Source organism: Emydura macquarii, unplaced genomic scaffold (assembly GCF_026122565.2).
Source record: "Emydura macquarii macquarii isolate MOO-44397 ecotype Brisbane River unplaced genomic scaffold, CSIRO-AGI_Emac_v2 contig_1253, whole genome shotgun sequence".
Taxonomy (NCBI): Eukaryota; Metazoa; Chordata; order Testudines; family Chelidae; genus Emydura; species Emydura macquarii.
In genome coordinates, this window is record NW_027131390.1 from 64,022,269 (window position 1) to 64,037,716 (window position 15,448).

At 36.2% G+C, this 15,448-nt stretch overlaps 1 long non-coding RNA gene across 2 annotated transcripts in view; it reads right to left on the reverse strand.

The window, feature by feature from the left end:
- Positions 1-280: 280 nt before the first annotated feature.
- Positions 281-15,448, reverse strand: part of LOC137154128 (uncharacterized) — a 47,269-nt gene continuing 32,101 nt past the window's right edge. Inside the window, exon 3 of one of the 2 annotated variants that reach the window (XR_010920089.1) lies at positions 281-491. This is a non-coding gene — a long non-coding RNA (uncharacterized lncRNA). Of the gene's footprint in view, positions 492-14,827; positions 15,319-15,448 lie in introns of those variants that run through there. The other variant, XR_010920088.1, reaches the window with a different exon arrangement.

Consider the following 15,448-nt stretch of genomic DNA (forward strand, 5'->3'; position numbering starts at 1 on the left):
ATAAAAAAATGCTTTCATGTATTTATTTTGACTCTGATTACGAAGGGGTTTAGTCAGCACAAAACTTAATTATGCATTTTTCACCATCCAGCCTTCATAAAGCTTCTCCAAATCCACTCCCATGGGTCCTAATTCAGATTCAGAAGCCAAATATTTTTGGCACTATTCTTACGGTACTCAGAGATTTGGCAACACCTCCCTCATCCAACATAAAACAACAGCTCATGCCTCCAATATACCCATATAAGAATTTCCTATTCCAATCTTATTAGGCTGGCAATGCTCAAATATATATTTTAAACCAAAACTTTATGTTTCACAATACATAAACAGCGGAGCAAATATAAAATGGCAGCTACAAATAGCATGCAGTAGGATTTGCATGCCTGTCCAAAACAATAGAGCTCCAAGGTGAACTTCGGGTATTGCTATTTGCCACCTGGGGTGTCCAATTCAGTTCTGCTGAGATGCCATCCTATGTTCATCCCCACCTTTAAGAGAAATCCCCTCACTGTATTTAAACCACCTGTAAAGCGCTCAAATTAAAATTAAGTAATTAAATTCCATGGTGGGATAACAGATCTGGTGTTTCTTTAAATCGGTAGTAGATCTGTGTCTTAAAGTGATGTTAGTATCACACTCAATCAGAAAAGAAAGCAATTAATGGGCAAAAAATGTTGCAACCAGCCTTGCTTATAATACACAAAACTCTTGGATTGCGCGTCAGTTAAGGGTGATCTATACCAAAAAAAAAAAAAACCGTTCCGAACACAAAGCCACAAGAGCAAAAAAATTAAAAGGTAAAGCATCTAACATCTCCTCTGCCCAGGGACACATACCTCACCATTAGTATAACCATCATTCATCACAGATAACACACCACAGAATTAATACTGCTGCAGAAAGGAAGTCTGCCTCCCAGCACCTTCTTCCCAAAACTCACCACCACCATGAACAAGCCAGAGCAGATTTTCCTTGGACTTCTGTCTTGCTATCTTTTTTGCACAAGGGGGTGGGGGAAGTCACTCACTCATGTGTTGGTTATTGAAAAACATTAAAGCCACAGAGTTGTGGCACAGGGCAGTGAAACTCCTGAATGGACATCACTAATTTTGTGTAACTATAAACAGCCAGCACATTACTCAAATAACTAGGCCATGCAGGGAGACCTAGAGGGATGCTTGACTCCCCTGCAAGTTGCTCTGCAGTTGCTACTGCAGTGTAGAGGCTACAGAAGCCTAGCAACTCCTCTGTCACCCTTCTGCAGGATGCAGAGCAACTCCTAGCAACTTCTCTGTCCATCCCTCTGATGGACCTAGTTAGTTTCCACACCACCCTATCTCCAAAACCCACCTTACATTTCTTCATGGCATCAAGTCAGAATGATAAAAAGTTTGCTCCAGGTCAGAACAAAAATGCAGTAGGTTGGTTGCTGTGAGAAAATTTTAAGGCCAGAGTAAAGCTAAAACAAAATTTAATATTTGTATTGCTTAGAAGAAAAACATTGTTTTTGACATACCACAAAAAGAGATGATAAATACATATTTTTTAAAAGAAATACAAATTCATGTTAGAACTTGATTATAAGGATAGCATTGCCTATTGAGATAGGTCATTACTTGGAAAATTCAAACAATTAGGATGTTGGGGGACACTGAATATATTGAGGAGGGGCAGGAACAGAAGAGATCTGTCTTTTTGTCTTTATTCTTGTGTAATGGTTTTGCAGAAAAAGCTTTCCGTTACATTCACAACCATTTTATATGCCAAAGGAAATCTGTATTTTGAGTAATTTAACTGCAGGACATTTTTTCCATCTTTAGTCTCAATTGCTTTTTCCTATGTGGTAAGGATTTAGTGATGCTAATGTCAATAGCAAAGAGGAAAATGAACTACTCAACAAAAAATTAACTCAAGATTTTGATTACTAATGCTTTACTTTTAGTGTTTCTGAAATTTCTAAGTTATTTCTTGCAAACTGGAAGAGACAAATTAGTAGCAGCCAAAACATAAGCTTGAAGCCTGTGAAATGATTTAAATGTGTCTGTTTTTGATGCAATTCATCAGTTCAAAAGTGCCAAAAAAATCAAAATAAGGGTTAAGTGGGCAACTTAAAATGGAAACAGTTATACTCATAGGAAACAATTTTAGGAATAGTTAGGAGAGAAAAAGGACTAGCACAAGGTCCTCATGTCTAGATTGGTTGCCACTAGTCCATACAAGGATTGTATGATGCTAATAAAGAGCCAAATCCTACAGTCTTTACTCAGTGAAGGCTCCTGTTGACAAGTCTTACCTCATTACACAGAATGAACTACAAAATAAGCCAATCATCATCATCAGGCCCTTTATCTCACGTTCTAATAATAATCATGAAAATATATTGGAAAGAACAGGAATGATAGTGAAGGACCATCATTGTTTCTTGATGAACTATTATTTAGATGTCTAGCACTGAGATGACAGTAGTTATTTGCCAGTTGTCCAGGTATGCTGGGACAAAATTTTCTTCTCTTGAAAATGATAATTGTCACATACACTTTCATGAAGACTTGCAGAGCACTGACTAAGTCAAAGTATAGGGTAGTGTGGCATAATTTTGAAAATATGAGATGTTCACCGTAGACTGCAGCTACTTTTGACCACTGCTGAAAATATTGATATGGAAAGATCAGTGGAATCTATTGTTCCACTGGTCTTCTAATTTATTCTGAGTATCTTGATTTTGAACTTCTTGTATCCAACAAATTGGTTGAACCATATTATGCTCGCTACTAGAAAGAAGTCTGTGACTAGAAAGTGTTGGATCACTAGGATAATCTTCTTTCAAGCTGAAGAACTAGGAAAGATGGACTGATTCTCAGCTAGATGCTGCTGGATTTAGTTAAAAAGATATTTTGGACTTGTCGATAGAGTGCACAGTCTAAGCGCAGTATGGAACTTTTTGTGCATAGCAACAGAGTCCACATGACCTTTTAGTACGAGGCAGGGTAGTGCAATGAAGATTCATACCCCAGCTTGCTGCACACTAAACCACCACATAGACAAGCCCTTTGATAATTTTCTTGCCTTGTCAGAACAAAAAGCCTGTGGTTGGCTGGAAAATCCTGTTATGTTGAAAACCACTGTTTGCAATTATCCTGGAAAATATTTTGAGGAATTCAATAGCTCTCTCAGAGGAAAAATGAATAGAAAATAAGGAGTGATCTATTTTTAAAATATTCCTAGGATTTGAACTCAGAGGAAAGCTCCTCATCCTGAGATCATTACTAATCTAGGTTATCGGACACAGAGAATTATCAATTTTATCTGCCATGTCTAACAAGGGGATATTGCCCTCATGAAAGAGGATTTCTTTAGGCAGTAAAAGACTGAGATGAGAGCTTGGAAGCCTCAGCTCTAAAGCTCCTTGGCTGCCCAGACTCCCAGTATCACCAGCTTTGAGTTAACCTGCCACACAGACTGCTCTGGAACTGAGGCTCTGAAGGCTGCTAGGCTCCCTCCTTGGCAAGATGTTGGCAGCCCAAGAAACTCAAGGAACCTAGGAAACATTTTGTAAAAACAAATAAAAAAAATCCAGTACTGCATAAAAATATAGGGAGCGAAGTTACCATAAAAAAGAATAAGGCATCTATTGACTACAGTCTTCTCTTTGTATGTTGAAACCTAATCACTATTGCCAACATTAATAAACAGATATATTGGATTATTCCTATCCTACCACACTATTTCTCCTCCACAACTTCACAAACACATACAGATTAAAAAACATTTGAGGAAAAGAATGACATACCAGTTCATGATTCAGAAAATCACTGAGGATGACTCATATGTAGTGATTCCACTTATTTTGAGTGGTGTCTTCCATCCCATAAAAGGAATATTGCCATCAGAGGCTAATCCTGCAAGGTGATGAACATCCTCAACTCCCACTGACTCCAATGGGAATTTAAGATGCAATATATTGCAAGATTGGGTCCTTTGAAAGCTTAACTCCAAATGTAGATGGGTTTCCATCATTAGGTAATGGACACTGTCCCTTCTTTGTTTGTTAATGTAAACAAATTTCATCTATCTGAAATAGTATAACACAGTGCTGTAGGATATCAGATTCTTGAGGACTCAACTGCACTTAACACCCCCTTTATGTCCAGGAATTGAGGTTTACTGACCTTCTAGAGTACAGTATAAGAAAAATTCTTGCAGACAAGCATTTTTGGGAGATTATTTGCTTATGGTGGGTAAGATGCAAATGGAAGGGATTTATCTGTGCCATCGGTAATAAGCAATGTAATGCAATCATTGCTTTTAGTGCATGCCCAGCATCCAGCTGTCACAGTAAAAGATCCACAATAAATCATTAACAGAATTCCAAATTACCAAAAAGGAGAATTAATTTTATCTTTATCTTTTATCGGGGCCTTTGTATTAGACATATTTGGCAGTTTATTCCATAAATGGAACAACTTGGAAGAATCAATGTTGTTACTATGAAAGAACCACAGAGTGCTTATCTCTCTTTATGTTCTAAATTATCAAACCTGGGCAGTCATATTTAATGAAAACAGTAAAACACTGAGGGAAAAAAATTGTGGAGTCACCATTTAAGTGGCAGCCTAGCCTGAACACAGTTAAACTGAGATTACTTACTCTTTTTATATTATTTCACAAGTCAAGCCTCAGTTCCAGATTTCCTTTGCGCTGGAAATGCTTAAATAGTATTTGTTCCATGTATATTGAAAGTTTGAGAAGATATTCCTATTCTGGTGGTTCATGGAGACTAGTGAGGGTAAATGTAACCCATTCCAGGAATTTAGGATAGCTGGCAAAACTGACTGAGTTACAAGGACAATTGGATAGAAAAAAAAACCCAAGGAAAGACATTTATTTGACCTGATATTAACTGATGCTATTTGGAAATAAAATTTGATGACCTTGCTAGGAAAGTGGTGTTGTGTGTGTGTATGGGCCCTGGATCTCATTTTGTTTCTTTGTATCTTTATTCCTACATGGTCCTCAGAGAATCTGAGCATATCCCATGAATAAAAATGACAATCACCCCTCAGAAAAGCCTGGCTGTGAAGAAGTGGGTTTTGCCTTTACCTTTGAGTATGGCAGTGTTACGGAAATAAGAATGATCACTAAGTTCCATAGTCTTGGTCCAGGTCCTGAGAAAGTTGTTTTCTGCAGTCATGAGCCTTCCCGTAGTACTCAACAGTTTCAATGTTGTAATGTAACATAACGATCATGGGAGAACATGATTGCAGAGAGACAGTCTTGCAAGTAGAATTTTGAAAATCAGGAAAGTGACCATTGATCAGTTAGACTGGAAGTGCTGTTCAGTGGGAAGCCTGGAAGAGAGCAATGAAATGGTGATATGTTCCCATTAACTTATGTTACTGGACAGGCTGTGCTCCAAGCCAGCTAGAACTCTCTCAGGTATGGGATTTCATTCCTTTATGACGGAAGTGGAGGAGGAGAAGAATGGTATGTGAATAAAAAATACACCAAATTTTTTAAGATATTTAACCACTTATCCAAGACCTGACTGTGATTTATATTCAAACTATACTTAAATAGAGTTCTCTAACAGTCAGTCATACTACTATGTTTTTCAGTGGATCATGTATATAATCCTATTCTGCAATCCTTAATCAGATAAACCTCTTATTGAGGTCTATGGAAGTTCACTCAGCAAACACACACCAGAGCATGCTAGTTCCACTGGTGCATGATTTGCCCTAGAAAATGCCAGAATGATCACACTGTGTTTCTCTCTCTCTCTGAATAGGAAAATACAAATACCAGGGTAAGCAAGGCATATCATATCAAATGAAATAAATATTGTAAGTAGATTATAAGAGTGCATACTTGTCACTAATGACTGGCATTTATACTTAAAATGATACAGCACAGTAGGGTATATTTACTCCCCAATCATAAATAGTTACATATTTCAGGGATATATTTGCCTCTCAGTGTGAGCATGTAACATCTATGAATGCTAATTGGAGTTACACCCCTTTTCCTTTTATGTCACTATCCAAAAACATTAGAGAATTGACAGATGCCACAAGGATCACACTGCATTTTTTGTGCTAATAGTGGTGGAGCTATATTAAGTACTGCATACAGAAAGGAGAGAGTCATTTTAACATGTTTTTAACAGAACATTTAAAACAGCTTGATTTATAGCAGGCAAAGCGAGAGGAAATATTACCGGCAATTTTTAGATTATTTTAAAAATAGTAGTATTGGATATATAATTATTGCTAGAATATTATTTTTTAGTTTGCATATAGAAAAATATTTATAGATTAACTCATTTACAATTCCATCCCTTTAAAGTGTTTAGTATAAGTATATTGAGCATTTAATCATAATATATACATTATATTAAATAAAAAACATCAGAAAAATGTATTAAAAATGTTTTGTAAATGTCAACAGAAAAAACTGAGATCTTAAAGTATTACTCAAAACAATACTGCAAAGAAAAAGAAATGATTAACAGCTATTCCATTGGTTTTAGTGAAGTTCTGCCAACAAGTGAGAAAGTATCTGGAAGATAAAGAATCCAGTTACATCAGATTATTTATACCAGAGCTAACTAATAACTTGATACGACACTTCATCTGAAAATATTTAAAAGCAGCTCATAAAATATGAATTGCTTTTAAAAAGATGTATCATATTATGTTTCCACCAGAAAAACAACCATGACATCATGGTCTGTATTTGTACAATGCCTAGCACAGTGGAGTCTTAGTCCCTCACTAGGGCTCCTTTGCGCTATAGTAATATAAATAAATAAGAACAATAGGAACCAAAAGCAGAAGGATGCTGTATATATATATATATATATATATATATATATATATATATATATATATGTATGTATTCATAAAATTGTATAAAGCACTATAAATAATTCTTAGCAAGTTACAGTCCTGCTAAAATATAGTGAAGTATAGCAAATTGGTATGCTTTTTTTTATTTTTAGTGATTGAAATACTGCATAATAATTTGTTTAAAAAAGACAGTGCTTCAGATATTAAGATACTATTTTGTGTCACCCTTCACTGCATAAACAATGAATTGAGAGAAAAAGGCTTAAGTTCAAGATCATCTGGAATTTCTATGACTGGAGATTTCACAATGAAATTGTAATGACTTTAGAGAGACAAGGTGGGTGAGGAAATCTCTTTTATTGGACCAACTTCTGTTGGTGAAAGAGAAAAAGCTTTAAATCTTACACAGAATTCTTCTTTAAGTCTAGAAGAGCTCTGTGTAAGTTCAAAAGCTTGTCTCTCTCTTGCCAACTGAAGGTGGTCCAATAAAAAATTACCGCACCCTAATACTGCACTCTAATACCTGGGACCAACAGGGCTACAACAACACTGCATACATATGGCACTTTGGATCTCATCTCAATGGCCTAATTCTGAAATACTTTTACTCAAGATTTTCCATTCCTTTTTACCAGGCAGCCATTTCTGGAATGCTGAAATCTGGAAACTTACCTCTCACCTATTGTAGCTATTCTTGACCAAGTCAACAGTGTAAAGAAATTAAATCTTAGTCTTTGGGTTAGCATACTTGACATCTTCACTCCTAGTTAAATACAATATAATTGCAGCGGGGAAAAAAATAATACAAATATGCAAAAATATGAAGTCCATAGGTTATTCTCCTAAAGGAAGACTAAACGCCAATATACATTGCTAGCCTTGTGAATGAGATTTTTTGAGGCATCTGTAACACTTTGCAGGAAACTCAAGCAGCCTCTCATCTTGCTGAAGTTTCTGCAGATGCACTCAGTATGCTGTCTGGGATTAAAATATCTCCACTTTTTTTGTGACAGATCTGTACTTATTCTTAAAACTAGAAAGAGTATTCAGACACCTGAAGTACATAGGAGTCCTCTTTTAATCATAAGGAAATGTATAAATATGCTTGTTGACAAAGCATATTAAAAATGACAGCTGATATAAAGTAAGTATAACAATAGAAATTATGTAAAGATAGATCATATCGCTCAAACAATAAAATAATTAAATGAATTAAAGGCAGCCATTAGCAAGAGTTCACATATTCAAGACAAGTTAGAACAGGCAGCAAAACTGAAACCTTCTGGCCCTAAAGATCTACATAAAAATGTTGGTACTGACAAAAATACAAGTGGCATGTACTATGTTCCAGCACTGCTTGACATAAGAATTGAAGAGCAAGTCTGATTTGTAGAATACAGCACAGTGACCAACTGAAAAATATAGGGACATAGATATCAGCTCTATTATAAAATTACGAGAACCACCTCAGAACAGGAAGACTGGACACAGTTTGGTGAAGTGAATTTGTCTATATTCCAACCTTTTGAGTGCATTATATAACATGTTTAAGGTACATCAAGTTAGACTGCATCTACATTAATTGAGTAATTTAGGCTTTCCTCCAAATTTGCACCTTGGTGTTGAGATTAGTAGCAAAGACATCTGTAGGAATTATGCCATATGATAAAAACTGAATTTACCAACTCTGAGTGATCACTTATGCTGATCCAGGTTTGTTGGTGTGCATGTTCTTTACATTATCTAGGTGCATCAGTAATGGAAATGCTGTACTTAATTTGGGATGCACCATTCTAGAAGATGAGAGGCCTCCTAGAATAGTGGGAAACTGAGGCTCTTTCTATACTGATGTTATTCAGCAGTGTAGTGACACCATTGTACCTATACTGGTCCAAACCCCAGTGTAAAATGAGGTTTGCATTTGTATCAATGCATCTTAGCCAATTTCAAACTAGGATAAGCCACACTGGTACAAGCCCAGTTTTACATAAAAGAAAGGCATCTATATTGGGCACACCAGTGGGGAAAAAATCCTATAGAGACAGGCCCTGAAACTTCCTTTCTGATTTAAATAATAAACTGCCTCCGTGTTTTCACTGAGACGCTGCATCAGTTTGCCTCTGACTACACAGAGTGTTCTTGACAGAGTACCAAGAGATTTATTTACAACCTAGCCTTCCTTGTTTTCCTGAGGCTGTTGGTCACCAACTAGCTTGAATGAGCTCCCTAACTTAAACTGAAATTATCCATGCCTGTGATGAAAGCAATATCGAATAATATAAAAATGATACCTTTGAGGATACTGTTCCATTAGGACTACCAGTAGCAGAGGCTTAGGTCTTGTCTAGACAAGGAAATTGACCCAAACAGCTGTTTCAAAAGAGCTCCTCATATGGACATGCTATTCCTGAATAAAAGTCACTTTATTCTGGAATTACTCTGCTCAATTTCAATATATTCAAAAGGGAAGAAACTGTCATGTGATTTTTTTCCTTTGCAATTTGTGAAAACAAACACTCAAAATATCAGGAGCCCAGAATAAATTCAAAGAATTTACTACCAAAAACACACTACAAAACTTGATCTTTCTAAATTGTTTGTTTATTTTTCGAAGGTCTAGATTGAGGCACAAGCTCCCTTTTTTCAAATATGAAACTAACTGCCAGGAATAAAATTCCTCTCTAGGAAGATCTTTGGTGTTCCATAGCCCGTTAACAATATGATGTGTTTTGAAAAGGATCCCTGAAAAAGGATGGGAAAGAAGAGCTCAGTTTTGGCATGGAGTCAAAAGTGGATAGTATAACTTTTTGATGTCTTGGTCCAAATAGTAAATTTCCATATTTGAAGAAAAATGGAATGGCTCCCAATTGGTAGAGAAAGGGGAAGTCAGGCTTGGTGTGAGGTTGTCTCCTCAAGTTCTTCTAAAACTGCTATTTTTAAATATAATATATTGTGAATGACAGACCAGAAGCAAAAGATCATCTCTGATGTCTATGACCACCATGATATGATTTCCCAAAGGACTATAGCTTCCCTTCTAACAAAAACAGAAGCCTGATGGCAAAGAATAGTATAATCATCTGTGGCAATGTAGTGCAGCCTCATTTGCTTGTTAGATAAAAAGTTAATGTAAGAGTCCAAAAACTTCCTCTAGTCTTCTTCCATGAATCACAGCCCTCCCTCAAGGGTCAGTTTAAATCTTCAGCTCTTCTTCCCTCTCTGAGGTATAAGAGCAATGGCCCTTGTAGTTCTCTCGGTATCAAAGAGGAGCTCATATCCTCTTACCTGCAAGTCTTGGTGCTTTGACAATGAAGCAAACAGGTCAGACCACCAAGTCACCCTGTTTCTCCTTCTCTGGAGCTACTTCCTGAGCTCTGTCTCTCCTTGGGGTACTTCCAGAAACCCTCCTGTTGCTAGCCACTTTTCTGCACAGCAGCTGGAAAGGTATTCCCAGCACCAGTAGATGGACATGTGTTAGCTCTGCTTAAGTTAGCATGGTAAAAATAGCTGTGTGGCCATGGCAGCTAGGGCAGTGGTTGAGGCTAGCTGAGTACACACCTAGGGGATTGGGCAGCATTGTACCAGGGCAGCTAGCTCAAGCTGCTACCTGTGCCACAGTGACTACACTGCTGTTTTCAGTGCACCAGCTTGAGCCAAGTTAGCACATCTGTCCTAGGAAGCACCCTCCTAGCTGCTGTGTAGGCATACCCTGTGCCTTAGTCCTACAATCCTTTCACAGTATCTTTCCCATAATTCTTTTAGGGAGACCAAGAGCTCCTGCCCTTTCTGGTCTCCCTCCTCCATAGAGAAATCCAAAGGACACGAAGAGAAGAAATTCTTTAAATTGGCTATACATCAGTGCAAGAAGCCTGAATAACAAAGAAGAGGAATTGGCATTGCTCATTTATGAGCATAAATGAGATCTACTTGGTATTATTGAAACCTGGTGGGATGATTCACATGATTAGCATGTTAAAAATAAATGGTTATCTTTAGGAAGTACTGAGTGGTCAGAAGGAAAGGGGCACTCTGTGAAAAGTGGCATTACCTGTTTCTGAGCTACTGACAATTCAGAAGAAAATGATCTTGAATGCTTATTGATCAATGTCCTTACAAATAAAGCACAAGATGTGGTATTAATTTGATGTCTACATCAGATTACCAAATCACACTAGGGAACAGGATGACTGTCTCCTTAAACACCTATCTATAATGTGTAGTAAAACAAGCTGTGTGATCATGGGAGAACTTCAGTTTGAATAATAAATACTGGAGGTTTCATGCTGCCAGTATTAAAAATCCTCAGAATTTCTAATTATTATTTATGATAATTTCCTAACTCTAAGAGTTGAATCCAAAATGGGGGATTCTATATAAGACCTTGTCTTGACAGAGGAATTGATCACAGAACTGAAAATTAGTGGTAGGGTAGTTTAGGTACAAGCAACCGTGACTTGATCAATTTGTAATATGCAAACAGAATGAAGTCCATATTGCTAATATTTAGTGCTTTGATAGGGCCAATTTCACACAGCTGAAAACAATTATGAGCCAAATCATCTGGAATTATTTAAGAACACTAACAGATGCCCCAAAATCCACAGTCTCACAATCAAGAAAGAAGACCATACTGGTTAAAAATATTAACCTGGAAATGAAGGCAGAAATTAAAAATTAAAACCCCAAGATGTTACAAAAGGAAGAAAGGGGAAGCTGATAGTAATGAATAGAAATTTTAAGCTAGGAATTCTAGAAAACTGATAAGGGAAGCAAAGGACACAATTGAAATGTATGGCCAGCAGAGCTAAGGACAATAAGGAATTTTTAAAGTGTATTCAGAACAAAAAGAATCATAACAATGATACTGGTCTACTACTAGATAGAAATGGCAGAATGGTCAATAATGCAGAAAAGGCAGAAGCGTTCAAAAATATTTCTGTGAAGTAGTTGGGAAAAAAAAGATGTAGTTCATATCATCTGATGGATGCTTTTTTTCCAGTAATAATTCTGGAGGATGTTAAACAAACAGCTACTAAAGCTAGACATGTTTTAATTAGCAGGTTTGGTTAATTTGTATCTGGAAGTTTTAAATGAGCTTGCTGAAGAACTCATTGGACTAATACTGCTTTTCAATAAGTCTTGGAACATCAGAAAAGTTCCAGAAGGTTGGAAGAAAGCTGATGATGTGCCAATATTTTAAAAGGGTAAGTAAATGATCTGGGTAATTATAGGCTTGTCAGTCTGACATCAATCTTGGGCAAGATAATGGAGGGGCTGATAAAGGACCCAAGTAATAAAGAATTAAATGGGGGTAATGTAATTAATGCCAATCAACAAAGATTTATAGAAAATAGATCCTGAGAAATTAACAGGATTTTTTTGGGGTTAGATTACAAGTTTGATTGCTTATTGTTATAATGTTGATGTAATATACTTAGACTTTTGTAAGGCATTTCATTTAATACCAAACAACATTTGATTAAAAAACTAGAATGATACAAAATTAACATGACACACATTAAATGGATTTTAAACAGGCTAATTTATAGGTCTCAAAATGTAACTGTAAATGAAGAGTCATCACTGAGCGGGTATATTTCTAATGGGTTCCCAGACTGGTTCTTGGCTGTACGCTATTTAACATTTTTATCAATGACCTGGAAGAAAACAAATTCTTCATTATAAAGTTTGCAGGAGACACCAAGATTGGAGAAGTGGTAAATACTGAAGAGGATAAGTCACTGATACAGAATGATCTGGATCACTTGGAAGGCTGGGTGCAAGCGAACAATATGCATTTTAATACGGCTAAAAGTAAATGTATACATCTTGGAAAAATAGCATAAGAATCCCCCATCTTGTAAGTATGACCTATCTCAGGAAGCAGTGATTCTGGAAAAAAAATCAGCTGAACATGAGCTCCCAATGTGACACTGTGGACAAAGAGCTAATGTGATTCTGAGGATGCATAAATGGGAAGATGGAGTAGGAACAAAATAGTTATTTTACCTCTCTATTTGTCACTGATGAAACTGCTACTGGAATACTGCATCCAATCATGGTGTTCACAATTCAGGAAGGATGTTGATAAAATGGAGGGGGTTCAGAGAAGATCCACAAGAATGATTAAAAGATTAGAAAAGATGCCATACAGTGATAGACTCAAGGAGCTCAATCTACTTAGCTTAAAGAAAAGCTTTAGGGGTGACTTGATTACAGTCTGTAAGTACCTACACAGGGAACAAAATAAATTAATAATGGGCTCTTTAATCTAGCAGACAAACATATAACAAGAGACAATGGGTGTAAATTGAAGCAAGACAAATTCAGACTGGAAACAAGGCGTACATTTTTAACAGTAAGGGTAATTAACCATTGGAACAATTTACTAAGAGTCATGGTGGATTCTACATCACTGGCAATTTTTAAATCAAAATTGGATGTTTTTTATGAAAAGGTATGTTCTAGTTCTAAAGGAATTATTTTGAAGATGTCGAAAGACCTATGTCATACAGAGGTCAGACAAGATGATCACAACTGTCTCTTCAGGCCTTTGAATTTATGAATAAACTTACTGCTTCCCAAGCTCTCTCTTGGTCTCTCCACCATGGCTGGTTCCTTCTTAGGATCTCTTTAGTAGAGATATCCTTGCTCCTTCCCTGTTCTCGCTGGACTACAACCCCCAGAATTCTTATGTTCTGAGCACTAACCAAAAATAAAATTTAGATGGACCTGGAACCTCCTTTGAATGGCCAGCATGCTTTGTGACACTTTCCAAGACACAAACTGATGTCAGTGAAGGCCAAACTATTCCACAGAATGATCAACTTGCCATGGATACCTCCAAAACTACCCCTGACCACCTTCATTTTGATGTCAGCATGTCCACATTTCTCAAAAACGGATAGGGAAAAAGAGTTCATGAAAAGAAACTCCCTCCTGGACTCCACAATTCAACATTTGCAGGATCATAAGTGGTCCTGAGAAGTACAAAGGAGATATTATTCCTCTAGAGCTGATGTAACTATTTTGTATGGACACATGGTGGGCACTGAGAATGGCATTGAATGAACAGCTCTGGATTGGAAATTATTTGACAAGTACCATTACTGAAGGGGAGATTCACCTGGCCCTAGTAGCAGTCCTTGTTGACTAAATAACGGAAGCAACAGAGAGAGAAGAGAAAAGTCAGGAACTTTTACAGTCCCCTTTAGGAAAAAAAATGGCACAAAAATTATTTTGTTAAAAAGAGATTAATTATGGTTTTATCATATAAAATGTAGTATAAGTGACGATTATTTTTTAAATGAAGATACTGGAGGAAATAACATTTTGCCTTATCTGCAGAGGGAATTGGCTCCACATTGTTTTTATGACAGTAGTAAGAGGGGGGCCAAAAAGTTGCAGAAAGAGAACGGAAAGCAATGGGGAAGAGATTTCTGAAATCCTGAGGATGTCCATTAATGATCACTTTGAATCCTGTTTTTGCAGTGTAAACTGTTTCCAGCAAAACTAGATACCTGTCATACCAGAGTTCCAATAGTTCTCCTATTAGCCAGGAATAATCTAATTTACTTAACCAGTGTTTTGTTTCCTTCTGCATGCATCAGCAATGCAATTTAAAAAAACAATGTCAATTTTGAAGATGATAAACTATGTCTGTTTTTAATATAAAACTGTGGACACATTACTTTTTACAAAAGTATCTAAAATCTGTGATCTACCTGGATATCTGGCCAAATTTTTTTTTTTTTGCATCCTGTATTCTCAATATACCGGTTATGTTACTCAAACTGAAATATCATTTGACGACAATGCAAAATAATGTGCTATATAAACAAGCTATAATTTACTGATTTTTTTTTGACATGTTTATGTTTTTATTTCTTGAACAAAAAATTAAAACAGTTTGGAAACTAAAAACATTCCTGGAAAGAAGAAATATATTTTATATTACAAAAATGTACTGGTGTGTCCAATATACTGGAAAATTAAAACATTTCCCAAGTTCATAACTTGGGTAAAGAATATTCATTATAAACCATTTTTTCTACTACATGCTTTCTAAATTAAAGGATAAAATTCTATTAAATTTTTTTAAAGGGACATTAAATAAAAATCTATTAATTATATTACTGTTTATAAGGTAATTGGCTTTAATGAAAACTACAATAGTTATTTTTATGATGTCTTTCAAGCTAATTAATTGAGATCCAACTGAAATTAAACTTGAATTGCATGAAAGTGGTAATAACCAAATTATCAAAGTTAGTTCAGTTTTCCATTCAGAATCTGTTTCCATAATCCACACACAGGCAAATACCCAATGAATTATTTAGATTTCTCAGTATTATGTGCCAAAAGACTCAGCCCAACCTTGAGTTATCAGGAGACATGTATTGATAAACTAGATGTTGCGAAGTTTCCCATAGATGGATCCAGAAGTCTTCAAATGACGGAAGATAACCTGTTTTGTGAAAAAATATCAGCTGTGATGAACATGGCCTTGTGCAAATATCACACTTCAGGATATCTAGGTCACTCCTTGAACCAGATAACGGTTCAAAACAAATCAGCAAGAAAAAGACAAAGTCTAT